Genomic DNA, 14,962 nt, shown 5'->3' on the forward strand with positions numbered 1-14,962 from the left:
ATGGAGTAAAGGCACCGTGAGAATAGTAGTGGGAAGGCTGTTTACTCCGTTACTCAGTCGTGTCTGATTATTTGTGATCCCATGGACTCTAGCCCACCTAGCTTCTCTGTCCATGGGATTCTCCAGGTAAGAATACTGGAGTGGGTTGCTGTGTCCTCTTCCAGGGAATCTTCCCGACCCAGGGATAAAATCTGTGTCTCTTGCATCTCCTGCATTGGCAGGTGGGTTCTTTACCACTGGGAAGCCCCATGGGAAGCCCAGTCTCCTGTTAATGGGGAATGGGAAGTTCAGGTTGTTCAGCAGTCTGGTAGCACTGTCCCAGGGCACGGTTGACTCTCTAAGCCAGCAGTGATGTACATATGTTGTTATGCAGTTACTAAGTCGTGTCCAACTTCTTGTGACCCCATGGACCGCAGCACACCAGGCTTCCCTGTCCTTCACTATCTCTCAGAGTTGGTTCAGATTCTTGTTCATTGAACAGATGATACTATCTAACCATCTCATCCTCTGCCAGGTTATGTATAAAATAGCTGGAAGGAAATTTCAATAATGAAGGTATCTGGATGGTGAGACTGTAAGTAAACATTTACCTGTTTCCTTAGTCTGTTTTAAACCTTCCACATTTTCTGCAGTGAGCATGTGTTGGGTTAAAATTTGTTTTAATTGTGGTAAAATACACATAACATAAATTTTATAATTTAAGTGTACAGTTCAGTAGTATCAACTCCATTCACATTGTTGTACAACCATCACTGCTATCCATCTCCAGAATTTCTTTTCATCTTGCAAAACTGAAACTCTGAACCCATGAAACAACTCTCCATTCCTGCCTCCCCAAACCCCTGTTAACCATGACTCTACTTTCTATCTCTATGGAGTTGACTATCCTGGGGATCTGTGTAACTATTGCATGGGATTCATGCAATAGTCCTTTAATGTCTGGTTTATTTCACTTAGCATAATGCCCTCAAGTTTCAACCATATTATATACCATATTATAGCATATGTCAAATTTTCCTCCTTTTTAGAGGCTGAATAATATTCCATTGCATGTACATACCACATTTCATTTATCCATTTATCTGTTGATGGGTGCTTGGGCTGTGCATTAGTCTGCTCAGGCAGCTAGAACAAAATACTCAGACTGGGTGGCTAAAACAACAAAAATTTGTTTCCTCACAGTTCTTCAGGCTGAAAGTCCTACATCACAGTTTGGACTGATTCAGTTTCTGGTGAGGGCTCTCTTCCCAACTTGCAGGTGACTGCTTCCTTCCTGGGTCCTCATATGACCTCTCCTGTGTGTGTACACACGGGAGAGAGGGTGCTTTCTCTACTAGCTCTTCTTTTTTGTTGTTGTTTAGCCACTCAGTTGTGTCTGACTCTTTGCAACCCCATGGATGGCAGCATGCCAGGCTTCCCTGTCCTTCAGTATCTCTCAGAGTTTGCTCATCTCATTGAGGCGATGATAATATCCAACTATCTCGTCCTCTGTTGGACCATAAATAAGGCTGAGCGCCAAAGAATTGATGCTTTTGAACTGTGGTGCTGGAGAAGACTTGAGAGTCCCTTAGACTGCAAGGAGATCAAACCGGTCCATCCTAAAGGAAATCAGTCCTGAATATTTGTTGGAAGGACTGATGCTGAAGCTCCAGTACTCTGGCTACCTGATGCAAAGAGCTGACTCAGTGGAAAATATTCTGATGCTGGGAAAGATTGAGGGCAGGAGCAGAAGAGGGCAACAGAGGATCTCTTCTTATAAGGGAACTAATCCTATTGGTTCCCTGGTGGCTCAGACGGTAAAGCGTCTGTCTACAATGCAAGAGACCCAGGTTCGATCCCTGAGTTGGGAAGATCTCCTGGAGAAGGAAATGGCAATCCACTCCAGGACTATTGCCTGGAAAATCCCATGGACAGAGGAGCCTGGTAGGCTACAGCCCATGGGGGTCACAAAGAGTCAGACACGACTGAGCGACTTCACTTTCACCTCTGGAATTAGGATGCCCTCCCCTGCAGGAGATCAGAAAACCTGCACTCTGACATTTTTCCTCCCCAGTTTCTCAGAGTCCGTGTGAAGATCACTTCTTGTGTTAACAGGTCTTGTGGTCAAATATGGGAAAAACAGAGATGTTAAGGGTACAGGTTAGAAGTCACTCCAGTCCTGAGGACGTGAGCTGCTCACCCTCTTGGTGGGGTGCATTTCAGTAATGCAGAAAACTTCTTCCAGAGTTTTGCATTAATGGGTTAGTTATCCACTCATTTCTCTCTCAAAAGAAACTTCGTCTAAGCCCCAAGAGTTGCTCCTTATGAGGTCAGCACCTGTGAGATCTGGTGCTAGGTAGGGCTGTGCAGAGCATGGCATCCTCAGTGGAGGAGGCAAAGCATGGACATTAATAACATGGAACTCACAGCAGCCAGAAAGGTGTATGGGCTGGGAAAAGCCTGCCGCATGTCCTCACATCTTTCTTTTTTTAAATCTTTGTTTTATTTATGCTTTATTTATTTGGCTGTGCCAGGCCTCACCTGAGGCATGCATGATCTTTTAGTTGCATCATGTGGGATCTAGTTCCCTGACCAGGGATCGAACCCAGACCCCCTGTATTGGGAACCCAGAGTCCCAGCCACCACATCACCAGGGAAGTCCCCCTCACGTCTTTCTTATTCCAAAAGAAACGCCAAAGTCCGATGTGAAAGGATATGATTAGACTACTCAGAACCATGTGCCTTTATAAGATAGACTTTCCTGAAGCAAACACTTGAACTGGCTGAGCTGATTACCAGCGGGTTTGTGTCTAATGGCTGGGTCACTGGATCATACAGGTGCAACATTCCCAGAGAGTCCTGGCCTCACGGCTGTTGTTTAGACTGTGGAATTCTAGAATCACTGAGCCTTACCTTCTGGCATAGCCAGGCACAGGTGCGGAGTTACATTTTTTTGTCTGATGTCCCATAGGGTATTTTTTAACACTCGCCTGGAGGTGAGTGAGCTTCTGAAGTTGGAAACACTCTGCGGCATCATAAAATTTTGCTAAACGTGCTTATTTTGAAACAGTATTTGATTCCATGTAAAATTAAGAGTACCTTTAGCAAGTACTTTTGCCTAGAAAATCCCATGGATGGAGGAGCCTGGTAGGCTGCAGTCCATGGGGTTGCTAGAGTCAGATACGACTGAGCAACTTCACTTTCACTTTTCACTTTCATGCACTGGAGAAAGAAATGGCAACCCACTCCAGTGTTCTTGCCTGGAGAATCCCAGGGACAGGGAAGCCGTCTATGGGGTCGCACAGAGTCGGACACGACTGAAGCGACTTAGCAGGAGCAGCAAGCTTTAGGATGGAAAGACCTGGATCACCCCTCCATTAAAAGTCCAGAGAGGTGGAGTTTTCTTCTTTTCCTTTTAAGATTCCCAAAATGAATTCAGACTCAGTTCAGTTCAGTTCAGTCGCTCAGTCGTGTCCAACTCTTTGCAACCCCATGAATCGCAGCACGCCAGGCCTCCCTGTCCATCACCAACTCCCGGAGTTCACTCAGACTCACGTCCATCGAGTCAGTGATGCCATCCAGCCATCTCATCCTCTGTCGTCCCCTTCTCCTCCTGCGAATTCAATTAGATTCAATGGATATTGTACTTGGAGACTAATTTTTTTTAAAGAAACAGTACGATACTAGTGATGATACACGTATATACATACACATATGCACATACATGAGAAAAAGAATCTGGATAGATACACAGAATCAAACTCAATTCTTTTTTTAAAAAATAATTTTATTTTTGGTTGCACTGGATCTTCATCGCTGGGAAGATCTCTAGTTGGGGTGAGCAGGAGCTACTGTTGAGTTGAGGCATGTGGGCTTCTCATTGCAGTGGCCTCTCTTGTCGTGGAGCACAGGCTTAGCTGCCCCACAGCATGTGGGATCTTCCCGGACCAGGGATCGAACCCGTGTTCCCTGCACTGGCAGGTGGATTCCTAACCACTAGAACACCAAGGAAGTTACCCACGTGAACACATACACACAGCCAATGTGATTTTCCAAACTGCATTTCCAAAGGAAATCGAGTTTTAAAGGCTCTCATTCAGACTCACATTAATCAAAATGCCACAGAGCAACTGGGCCAGTTCAGCTGAGCACAATACTTCCCATGAGGTCCTATGTTCCGCTGGAGTCTATTGGGCATTTCTGCCTGAATGGGAGCCTGGGACAGGCAGCGTGAGGTCACCAGTCGCCCGGAGCAGCCCAGGAATACATGGAGCAGGCTCCATCTTCAGGAAGCCAGCAGACTCCTGGCAAAACAAGGGGGCAGGAGAGAAGGGTGGGGGTTTGTAAAACCAGGAGGCCCAGGAGAATTCCTTGGGTTTTTTTCCTTCTAGAATGAAGTGCATTCCCTGTGTCTTCTTTATGACAGACCTAGAAGGCTGGTGGTGAAATCTGCTGCTCCACGGTGAAACGCCCACCAGCATTGCTTTGCTGGGTGCCTTTTCCCTTGCTCTGGGGGTGAGAGCACCCACTTAGGAGCTTTTCCGGGGAGAGAGGGAAAGGAGATCATGTTTTATTTCTGCAGCACTTGCCCCCAGGACGAGGGAACAGAGCTGAGAGACTGATCCCCTAGGGCCGTGGGAGCAGAGCGCCTGCATGAATGGCAGTGTCCAGAACTTAATCTGTCAGGGGGTGCTTAGCTGCCTTTGTGTTGGAGGTGACCAGTTAACTGGGCACTTCAGCTTCCTTCCTTTGGTAATATTCAGCTATTAATTCACACACTGTGACCAAATCAGCCTTTTTCGTTTTCTTTTCTTCTTGAGGAAACATGGGTAAGAGACAAAATGAGACTTCCCTAGTGGCACGGTGGATAAGAATCTGCCTGCCAATACAGGGGACATGGGTTCGATCCCCGGTCCAGGAAGATTCCACATGCCTCAGGGCAATTAAGCGCATGTGCCACACCTAGTGAGCCCCCATGCCTACAGCCCGTGCGAGAGAAGTCACTGCAGCAAGACGCCCGCACACCGCAATGAAGAGGAGTCCCCAGGCTCCGCAGCTAGAACGCCCGAGTGCAGGAGTGAAGACCCAGCGCAGCCAAAAAGAAAGAAATAAACTTTTTTAAAAGATTGAATAAACCCACACTGAAAAGGAAGGAAAGACAAAATGATTTCTGCCAAGCATCTTCTTTCCTTCATTTTGGCAGCTAAACTGGTTTTTAAACAATACGTACCTATGTTTCTGTCTCTAAAACTGTATTTTGATGTTACAACTGTTCTGATAGTGATAACTATCGCTAATGGAGAGACTGCTGACCAACTGTGGCTGCATCCTCTCATGTAATTTCCACACCACAAATGACGCATTACTAGTTCCATTTTATATATGGTGATTTTATAGATGGCATTTTATAGAAAAGCAAGGTAATGAATGGGGAAATTCATTAATGAATGAAAGAATTATGAATTAATGAATGGAACAATTAACCAAGGAGCAATTAAATAACTTCCAGTTTATATAGCTAGTAACTCAGGAAGCCAGAGTTTGACCTCAGCAAATCCTCCTCCACCCACCATGCACCTTCCTTTTGGCCCACCATCTCCACAAAATCTGCAAGATTTATTTTCTGTATAACTGACTTCACTCATACCTGCACTCTGTTGCGTTTTAAATAAGATCCCTTCAAGATCCCAAATAGTCTGGGAAATATGTCCGTTGTAGGTTCAGCTCTCCAGCGAGTCCAAAGCAGTGTGGTACCTGTCGTTGAGGAAGGGGTATTTGTGCAAAATTTGGTTTTGTGACCATAAGCTGGCTGTAGGGCTGACACGCCATCTTTTCAGGCCCCATGAAACCGCAGCAGAGGACGCTGACAAGCTTCTCCCTGTGGTTTGAGTCAGGATTTCACAGACAACGAACACAAAGACCTGTCACCCCTGCAGAAGGAAGAGCAATGCTCTCCTTCATTCTGGTTCATGACAGCCAGGCCCCAGGCAGGCCCAGAGTGGGCCCTGTAGGGTGGTGGGCTGCCCAGTGCCTGGACCACCCTCCTGGGCCCCTTGGGTCACATGGAGGCTGACGCTCAGACGACGCTCTTCTGAGTCAGATCTTCCTCACGGAGTGGAATTTAAGCATGTTTTCCAATATTTCGAACCCCTGCCTCCCCCACACTGCCTGCCTCATGGAGCTGACATGGCAGCTGCAGCAACTAATGGGGTGTTGCTGCTGCTGCTGCTAAGTGGCTTCAGTCGTGTCCGACTCTGTGCGACCCCATAGACGGCAGCCCACCAGGCTCCCCCGTCCCTGGGATTCTCCAGGCAAGAACACTGGAGTGGGTGGAAATCAGTAAGTACCTCACACCAAGAAACTGTTGTCATTGTTGTTTAGTTGCTAGATCGTGTCCAATTCTTTGTGATCCCATGGACTATAACCCACTAGGCTCCTCTGTCCATGGGAGTTCCCAGGTAAGAATATTGGAGTGGGTTGCCATTTCCTTCTCCAGGGGATCTTCTTGACTCAGGGATTAAACCTGAGTCTTCTGCATTGGCAGGTGATTTCTTTACCACTGAGCCACCAGGGAAGCCCAGACCAGCGAATAGTATTTTCAAAAATAAACATACAAAATCCTAAAGTGAAAAAGAAATGGATGATAAGCACAGGCTCACTGTATGTGCGGGTGATATTGGGTGAAATGTGGCTTAGAAAACAGTCCTCATCCCCAACCCCTCTTTCCAAGCTCCACATCACTGTCCCAGCAATCCATGACCAATTCCAGGGTAACTGTGCCCATCTGAAGATGGCCTGAGAAGAGGCCTTTCTAACCTTCTAAATGATGTCACCTGTGTGTGAGATATAAATCATATACACACAAATCCCTTTGTTTCACAGGGGAGTGTTAAACACACTGCCCATACATAATAATGTCTGTCATTATTCAAGAAGCAGTTGTTGAGGATCTACTATTAATATGTGCCAGGCATTGGAAGAGACCAATATCTCAAAAAATGTAAGTGCTGTTTCTCACGGGGTATTGAAATTAGAAAATAATAGTGGATTATATACAAAGTAATACAGGATCCCATAAAGGAAGCAGGTAAATCTGTCTGGTAGAGCTGAGGAACATGTCACAGAAGTTGAACTTCGAGCTTTGTTTTAGGAATTCACAGGTAGAGCATTTGTAGGTTACGTTAGGCAAATGTTGTTGTTGTTGTTCTGTCCCTAAGTCACATCCAACTCTTTTGTGACCCCATGAACTGTAGCCGCCAGGCTCCTCTGGCCATGGGATTCTCCAGACAAGAATACTGGAGTGGGTTGCCGTTTCCTCTTCCAGGAGATCTTCCTGACCCAGAGATCAAACCCGTGTCTCCTGCATTGCAGGAGATTCTTTACCCACTGAGCCATATATTCATTAATTGGGCTTCCCTGATGACTCAAATGATAAAGAACTTGCCTGCAATGTAGGAGACCTGGATTCCATCCCTGGCTCGGGAAGACCCCCTGAAGAAGGGAAAGGCTACCAACTCTAGTATTCTGGTCTGGAGGATTCCATGGACTGTATACTCCATGGGGTCACAAAGAGTCGGACACAACTGAGTGGCTTTCACTTTCCCTTTTTAGCTTTGCTAAGCAGCATGATGAGTTTGTGATTGCAAATTTGAGAGTGAAAAGCCAGAGAGAACTGAATTTGTATGATTTAGCATAACTTTTGGAGAAGGCAATGGCACCCCACTCCAGTACTCTTGCCTGGAAAATCCCATGGATGGAGGAGCCTGGTAGGCTACAGTCCATGGGGTCGCTAAGAGTCAGACACGACTGAGCGACTTCACTTTCACTTTTCACTTTCATGCACTGGAGAAGGAAATGGCAACCCACTCCAGTGTTCTTGCCTGGAGAATCCCAGGGACAGGGGAGCCTGGTGGGCTGCCGTCTATGGGGTCACACAGAGTCAGACACGACTGAAGCAACTTAGCAGCAGCAGCAGCAGCATAACTTTGAGAGCTAAGGTGGAATGTGGGTAGGAGAAAGAAAAATCTAGGGCCTGGTTTGGGGGAGGATCACAAAGAACAAACATTATTCATTAATTCATTTATTCCAAAAATATATATTGAGCTCTTGTCATATCCAGAAACTGGAGCTAATAGTAGTGAATCTCAACAGGACTTAAGGAGAACAGAAATATCTACTACCATGCAGATTTCTAATCCCTGTCATCCATCTCTCCTTCTAAATTTTCAGGAAAGTTTGTGTTCTTGTTAGTCTTTTTGTCTAGGGCAGGAAACTGGAGGCTGTATTTTCTAGTCCAAGGATGCAATGAATCATGGAGACCACTTCAGAGATGAAGATGCTAGGTGTCAAATGCAGCCAGAAGAGAATTAGTTCTTGGAATTTGCAGACTTTGTACAGGATGCAGGAATTTGGAGGTCCAAAGCAATTCTGTCTAGATCTCTAAGGCCAGGGAGTCTCAACCCCAAATCTGGTTTTTTCTTTGTTGCATCATCTTTTCCCACCACGTCCTAAATACTGGTATTTAACAATGTTCTCATCTTACTCCCCTCTTTTCTCAGTCTGTATGTTTTTCCAAGGAATTGTCATCCAGGTCTGTAGCATCAGCAATCACTTCTATAATTATGACTCATAAATCTCTCTGGTTCCTGCCTCTCTTCTGAGCTCCAATCCCCTATTTTTTAGTTTGATACTGGACATCTCTTTTTGAACATCCCCATGTAGTCAAAAATGAAAAACCAAAAGCATCATCTTCATCTTTAGTTGTGTTTGCCTATGTTCCCTGTGTTGGTTAATGTCTCCACAAACTGCTGAGGATGTCTTTTAATACTTCTCCTTCCAGTCAGGCTCTGAGTCCCATTAATTCCTAAGCATTCCCTAAATTCATCTTGTTCTCTCTACCTGCTGTGTGATCGCTGTTGGAATCCATCATCTCTTACCCTGTCAGTTACAAAAGAGCCCTATTGGCCTCCCCTGTCTCCCTGATTGAATCCATCTTTCATACTTATAACAGAATGGAAAATACAATTACTGGTTTTGTACCCAAGATCCATTAGCTTATTTTTCCTTCCCAATGACTTAACTCACTTCTTCCTTCTTAACGGAACCTCAGTTTTGTTCGGGCATCCTCCCCTCCCCATATAAGCTCTGTGCCTTGGGGGACGCTGACCCCAGTCCTAGTTCTAGGAATTAGTCCAGTTATATAGGAGGTATCCTCCTCATTGTCAGCAATGAGTTAAAAATTAGTATGAAATCAATTCTGCCAAATGAGACAGGAAGAGAGATTTGTTGGAAGCCACTAGGAAATTGCTTCTTAGTCTTCTTAGAGGGCGGAAGCCACTCAGCAGACGTGAACAAGGAAACATTTAGTCTCAGTTGCTACTGGCAGCTGTTCTCCAACGAGTGGAAGAGCCAGCTTTAAAATGACGCCAGCACTGTGGACAGCAGAGTGGAGAGACGGATGGGCATCACCAGCTTCTGTAGTGACAGACCTCTATCACCTCCAGACTGATTAGGTGAGGCAATTGCCGTTATGTCAGTTAATTTAGGGGCTTCCCCAGTGGCTCAGCACTAAAGAACCACCTGCAATGCAGGAGATGTGGGTTCGATCACTGGGTTGGGAAGATCCTCTGGAGGAGGAAATGGCAACCCACTCCAGTATTCTTGCTTGGGAACTCCCATAGACAGAGGAGCCTTGTGGGCTACAGTCCATGGAGTCACAAAGAGTTAGACATGACTGAGTGACTAAGCATGTATGCAGTTAGTTTAACCCTATTTTACTTGGCTCTTCTGTTCAGTTCAGTTCAGTTCAGTCGCTCAGTCATGTCCGACTCTTTGCGACCCCATGAATCACAGCATGCCAGGCCTCCCTGTCCATCACTAACTCCCGGAGTTCACTCAGACTCACATCCATCGAGTCAGTGATGCCATCCAGCCATCTCATCCTCTGTCGTCCCCTTCTCCTCCTGCCCCCAATCCCTCCCAGCATCACAGTCTTTTCCAATGAGTCAGCTCTTCACATGAGGTGGCCAAAGTACTGGAGTTTCAGCTTTAGCATCCTTCCTTCCAAAGAAATCCCAGGGCTGATCTCCTTCAGAATGGACTGGTTGGATCTCCTTGCAGTCCAAGGGACTCTCAAGAGTCTTCTCCAACACCACAGTTCAAAAGCATCAATTCTTCAGCGCTCGGCCTTCTTCACAGTCCAACTCTCACATCCATACATGACCACTGGAAAAACCATAGCCTTGACTAGACGGACCTTTGTTGGCAAAGTAATGTCTCTGCTTTTCAATATGCTATCTAGGTTGGTCATAACTTTCCTTCCAAGGAGTAAGCGTCTTTTAATTTCATGGCTGCAGTCACCATCTGCAGTGATTTTGGAGCCCAAAAAAATAAAGTCTGACACTGTTTCCACTGTTTCCCTATCTATTTCCCATGAAGTGATGGGACCAGATGCCATGATCTTTGTTTTCTGAATGTTGAGCTTTAAGCCAACTTTTTCACTCTCCTCTTTCACCTTCATCAAGGGGCTTTTTAGTTCCTCTTCACTTTCTGCCATAACAGTGATGTCATCTGCATATCTGAGGTGATTGATATTTCTCCCGACAATCTTGATTCCAGCTTGTGCTTCTTCCAGCCCAGTGTTTCTCATGATGTACACTGCATATGAGTTAAATAAGCAGGGTGACAATATACAGCCTTGATGTACTCCTTTTCCTATTTGGAACCAGTCTGTTGTTCCATGTCCAGTTCTAACTATTGCTTCCTGACCTGCATACAAATTTCTCAAGAGGCAGGTCAGGTGGTCTGGTATTCCCATCTCTTTCAGAATTTTGCACAGTTTATTGTGATCCACACAGTCAAAGGCTTTGGCATAGTCAATAAAGCAGAAATAGATGTTTTTCTGGAACTCTCTTGCTTTTTTGATGATCCAGCAGATGTTGGCAATTTGGTCTCTGGTTCTTCTGCCTTTTCTAAAACCAGCTTGAACATCTGGAAGTTCACAGTTCACATATTGCTGAAGCCTGGATTGGAGAATTTTGAGCATTACTTTACTAGCGTGTGAGATGAGTGCAATTGTGTGGTACTTTGAGCATTCTTTGGCATTGCCTTTCTTTGGGATTGAAATGAAAACTGACCTTTTCCAGTCCTGGGGCCACTGCTGAGTTTTCCAAATTTGCTGGCATATTGAGTGCAGCACTTTCACAGCATCATCTTTCAGGATTTGAAATAGCTCAACTGGAATTCCATCACCTCCACTAGCTTTGTTCAGAGTGATGCTTTCTAAGGCCCACTTGAGTTCACATTCCAGGATATCTGGCTCTAGGTGAGTGATCACACCATCTGATTATCTGGGTTGTGAAGATCTTTTTTGTACAGTTCTTCTGTGTATTCTTGCCACCTCTTCTTAATATCTCCTGCTTTTGTTAGGTCCATGCCATTTCTGTCCTTTATCGAGCCCATCTTTGCATGAAATGTTCCCTTGGTATCTCTAATTTTCTTACTTACAGCCAAATGTATTCTATCAGAGAACACAGAATGATTCTCAGAATCACAGAGTGATTTAACATAAAGATCATGCTATATAAATCTACTTGAAGGCTCTCCACTCCTAGAGACAAAATCCCTTCTCACTGCTTCAGGGCAGAATGCACTGGAGGCCACCTGCATGACTTCCAACAGCTGATGGCAAATATCCCTTCTCAGATCTGCATTTGGTGATGCCATGGTACACCTTGAAGTTGGCCACTGTAGGAGTATTTATACTCAGGAAGTTGGAAAATACTGCCAATCAGGGCTTTTCTCCAGAGAGCTGGTTGTTAAGCATTTGCCAGCACAGCACTGCCTTGGTGTAACATTCCAGACCTTTCTTAGTTGGCTCAGGTCTGCCTCTTCAGCTTCTTCTCCTTCCCTTAGTGTCCCTGTAGCTCTAGCCGGATTGAACTTGTCATTTTGAGTTCTTACTTAGAATGCCTTTTCCTTCATCCTCAGGGCTGACTTCCCCACCAGGCACATGAGTTACTGTGCATGGAGTCCATGGAACTTTCAGGGACCCATAAAAATGTCTTAACTTCTTTTAAAATCGAAAGAGAAAAATGAACTTTTAGATAAAAGTGCTTTACAGAGAAGGAGAAATATCATATGACAACCCTTATATGTGGAATTTAAAAAGAAATGATACAAATAAGCTTACTTGTAAAACAGAAACTCACAGACTTAGAAAATGAACCTATGGTTGCCTGAATTTAAAATGCGTAACCAAAAAGGACTTACTGTGTAGCAAAGGGAACTCTGCTGGGTGTTATGTGGCAGTCTGGATGGAAGGGGAGTTTGCAGGAGAATGGATACATGTATATGTGTGGCTGAGTCTGCTGAGCCTGGATGGAAGGGCAGTTTGCAGGAGAATGGATACATGTGTATGTGTGGCTGAGTCCGCTGGCTACCTGAAACTGTCACAACATTGTTATTTATACCCCAATACAAAATAAAAAGTTTAAAACATGGAATTAAAAAAAGAAAGTGCTTTAATATGTAATATTATATATTTGTCTTCCACCTGTTCCATCAGTAAAATGTAATTTTAAGTTATTTCTTAGGAGGAGAAAGCTCGCAAGAGCAAGTGTCCAGATCTCATGAAAGTTACAGTGTGGCCCTAGCTCATCTATCTATCAAATTCATCCCAGTGAAGTTTTTCTTAACTCCTCCAAATTAATTATCCTACCCATCACAATACTGTTTATACTTTTGAAATAATTCTCAGAATAAGGTGTGATGTAAATATATAAAATTTCTGTATAATAACATATTATAATAACACTCATAGGTATGTAAATATCTACCCTCTTCACAAACCTACGAGTGTTTTTGAAAACAGCCATTCTATTTTATTCTACTCTGTAGCTCCAGGATCTTGAATAGGGCTTTCACAACAGGTGCTATACATCTTTTTTTTGAATGAATGAATGAGTGGATGAAAACCTATGTGTATTAGTTTGCTTAGTTCAGTTCAGTTCAGTTCAGTTGCTCAGTCGTGTCTGACTCTTTGCGACCCCATGAATCGCAGCACGCCAGGCCTCCCTGTCCATCACCAACTCCCAGAGTTCACTCAGGCTCACATCCATCGAGTCAGTGATGCCATCCAGCCATCTCATCCTCTGTTGTCCCCTTCTCCTCCTGCCCCCAATCCCTCCCAGCATCAGAGTCTTTTCCAATGAGTCAACTCTTCGCATGAGGTGGCCAAAGTACTGGAGTTTCAGCTTTAGCATCATTCCTTCCAAAGAAATCCCAGGGTTGATCTCCTTCAGAATGGACTGGTTGGATCTCCTTGCAGTCCAAGGGACTTTCAAGAGTCTTCTCCAACACCACAGTTCAAAAGCATCAATTCTTCGGCACTCAGCCTTCTTCACAGTCCAACTCTCACATCCATATATGACCACAGGAAAAGGTGGTCTTGACTAGACGGACTTTGTTGGCAAAGTAATGTCTCTGCTTTTCAATATGCTATCTAGGTTGGTCATAACTTTTCTTCCAAGGAGTAAGCGTCTTTTAATTTCGTAGCTGCAGTCACCATCTGCAGTGATTTTGGAGCCCAAAAAATAAAGTCTGACACTGCTTCCACTGTTTCCCCATCTATTTCCCATGAAGTGATGGGACTGGAAAAAGTTAAGCCAACTTTTTCACTCTCCTCTTTCACTTTCATCAAGAGGCTTTTGAGTTCCTCTTCACTTTCTGCCATAAGGGTGGTGTCATCTGCATATCTGAGGTTATTGATATTTCTCCCAGCAATCTTGATTCCAGCTTGTGTTTCTTCCAGTCCAGCATTTCTCATGACATACTCTGCATATAAGTTAAATAATATAATTAGTATAATAATAATATAATTGTGCCAAAGTACCACCCACCAGGGGCTTCAATAACAATTTATTTTTTACAGTTTTGGAGGCTGAAAATCCCAGACCAAGATGTTAGGGCATCCCTGGTGGCTCAGTGGTAAAGAATCTGGCTGCCAATGCAGGAGACACAGGTTTGATCCCCAATCTGGGAAGGTCCCACTTGCTGCGAAGTAACTAACCCCGTGTACTACAGCTATGAGCCTCAGCTCTAGAGCCCAGGAACTGCAACTGTTGAACCCATTGCCGAACCTGCTGAAACCCACTCACCCTAGAGCCCGTGCTCTGCAACCAGAGGAGCCACGGGAATGAGCAGTCCCCACACTGCAACTAGAGTAGCCCCTACTCTCCACAACTAGAGAAAAGCCCTCACAGCAATGAAGACCCAGCACAGCCAAAGGTAAATAAAAAACTTGGAAAAATCACACTGGTTTAAAAAACATTAGATGTCAGCAGGGTCAATTCTCCTGAGGCCTCGCTCCTTGACTGGTGGATGGCCACCTTCTCCCTGTGTCTCCACAGGGTCTTTCCTCTGTGTGTGTCTATGCCCTAATCTCTTCTTTTTAACTCCATTATTCCTTTAGACACTTTCCCCAAATACAGTCATGTTCTGAGCTACTAACAGGACTTTAGCATAGGTATTTGGGGAGACACAGTAGAGCCTGTAGCACTATGCTATAACATCTTATATTATTTGTTTTCATTTTGGCTTCCTCACTGGGCTAGACTGTGAAGTCATGAAAGGCAGAAACTCTTGAGTGCTTCCTGTCTCCGTTACCTAGTGGAGCGGTGCAGCCTCACCTGAGTGCATGGGTGGAAAGTATCATGGGAATGTTGCGCGCGGCCAGGAAGGAGGCACACATCATGAGGCAAACCCTTTGGTCACAGGAGACTGCAGCGGCTTCTGGGAGCCAACAGCACTGGGAGAGTACTGAGAGCGGGAGCTTGACCATTCTGCCTTGAGCTGGAGTAGCTTGTGTTGCACTGCTTTACACTTGACTTTGATGGATGCTCTAGAGACAGGCCTTAAAAAGCAAACACAGACTTCCCTGGTGGTCTAGCAGCTAAGAATCTGCCTGCCAGTGCAAGGGACACGA

The sequence above is a fragment of the Bos grunniens genome, chromosome 28, assembly GCF_055505025.1.
Source record: "Bos grunniens cultivar Pamir isolate PY7600 chromosome 28, Bosgru_T2T1.0, whole genome shotgun sequence".
Lineage (NCBI taxonomy): Eukaryota > Metazoa > Chordata > Mammalia > Artiodactyla > Bovidae > Bos > Bos grunniens.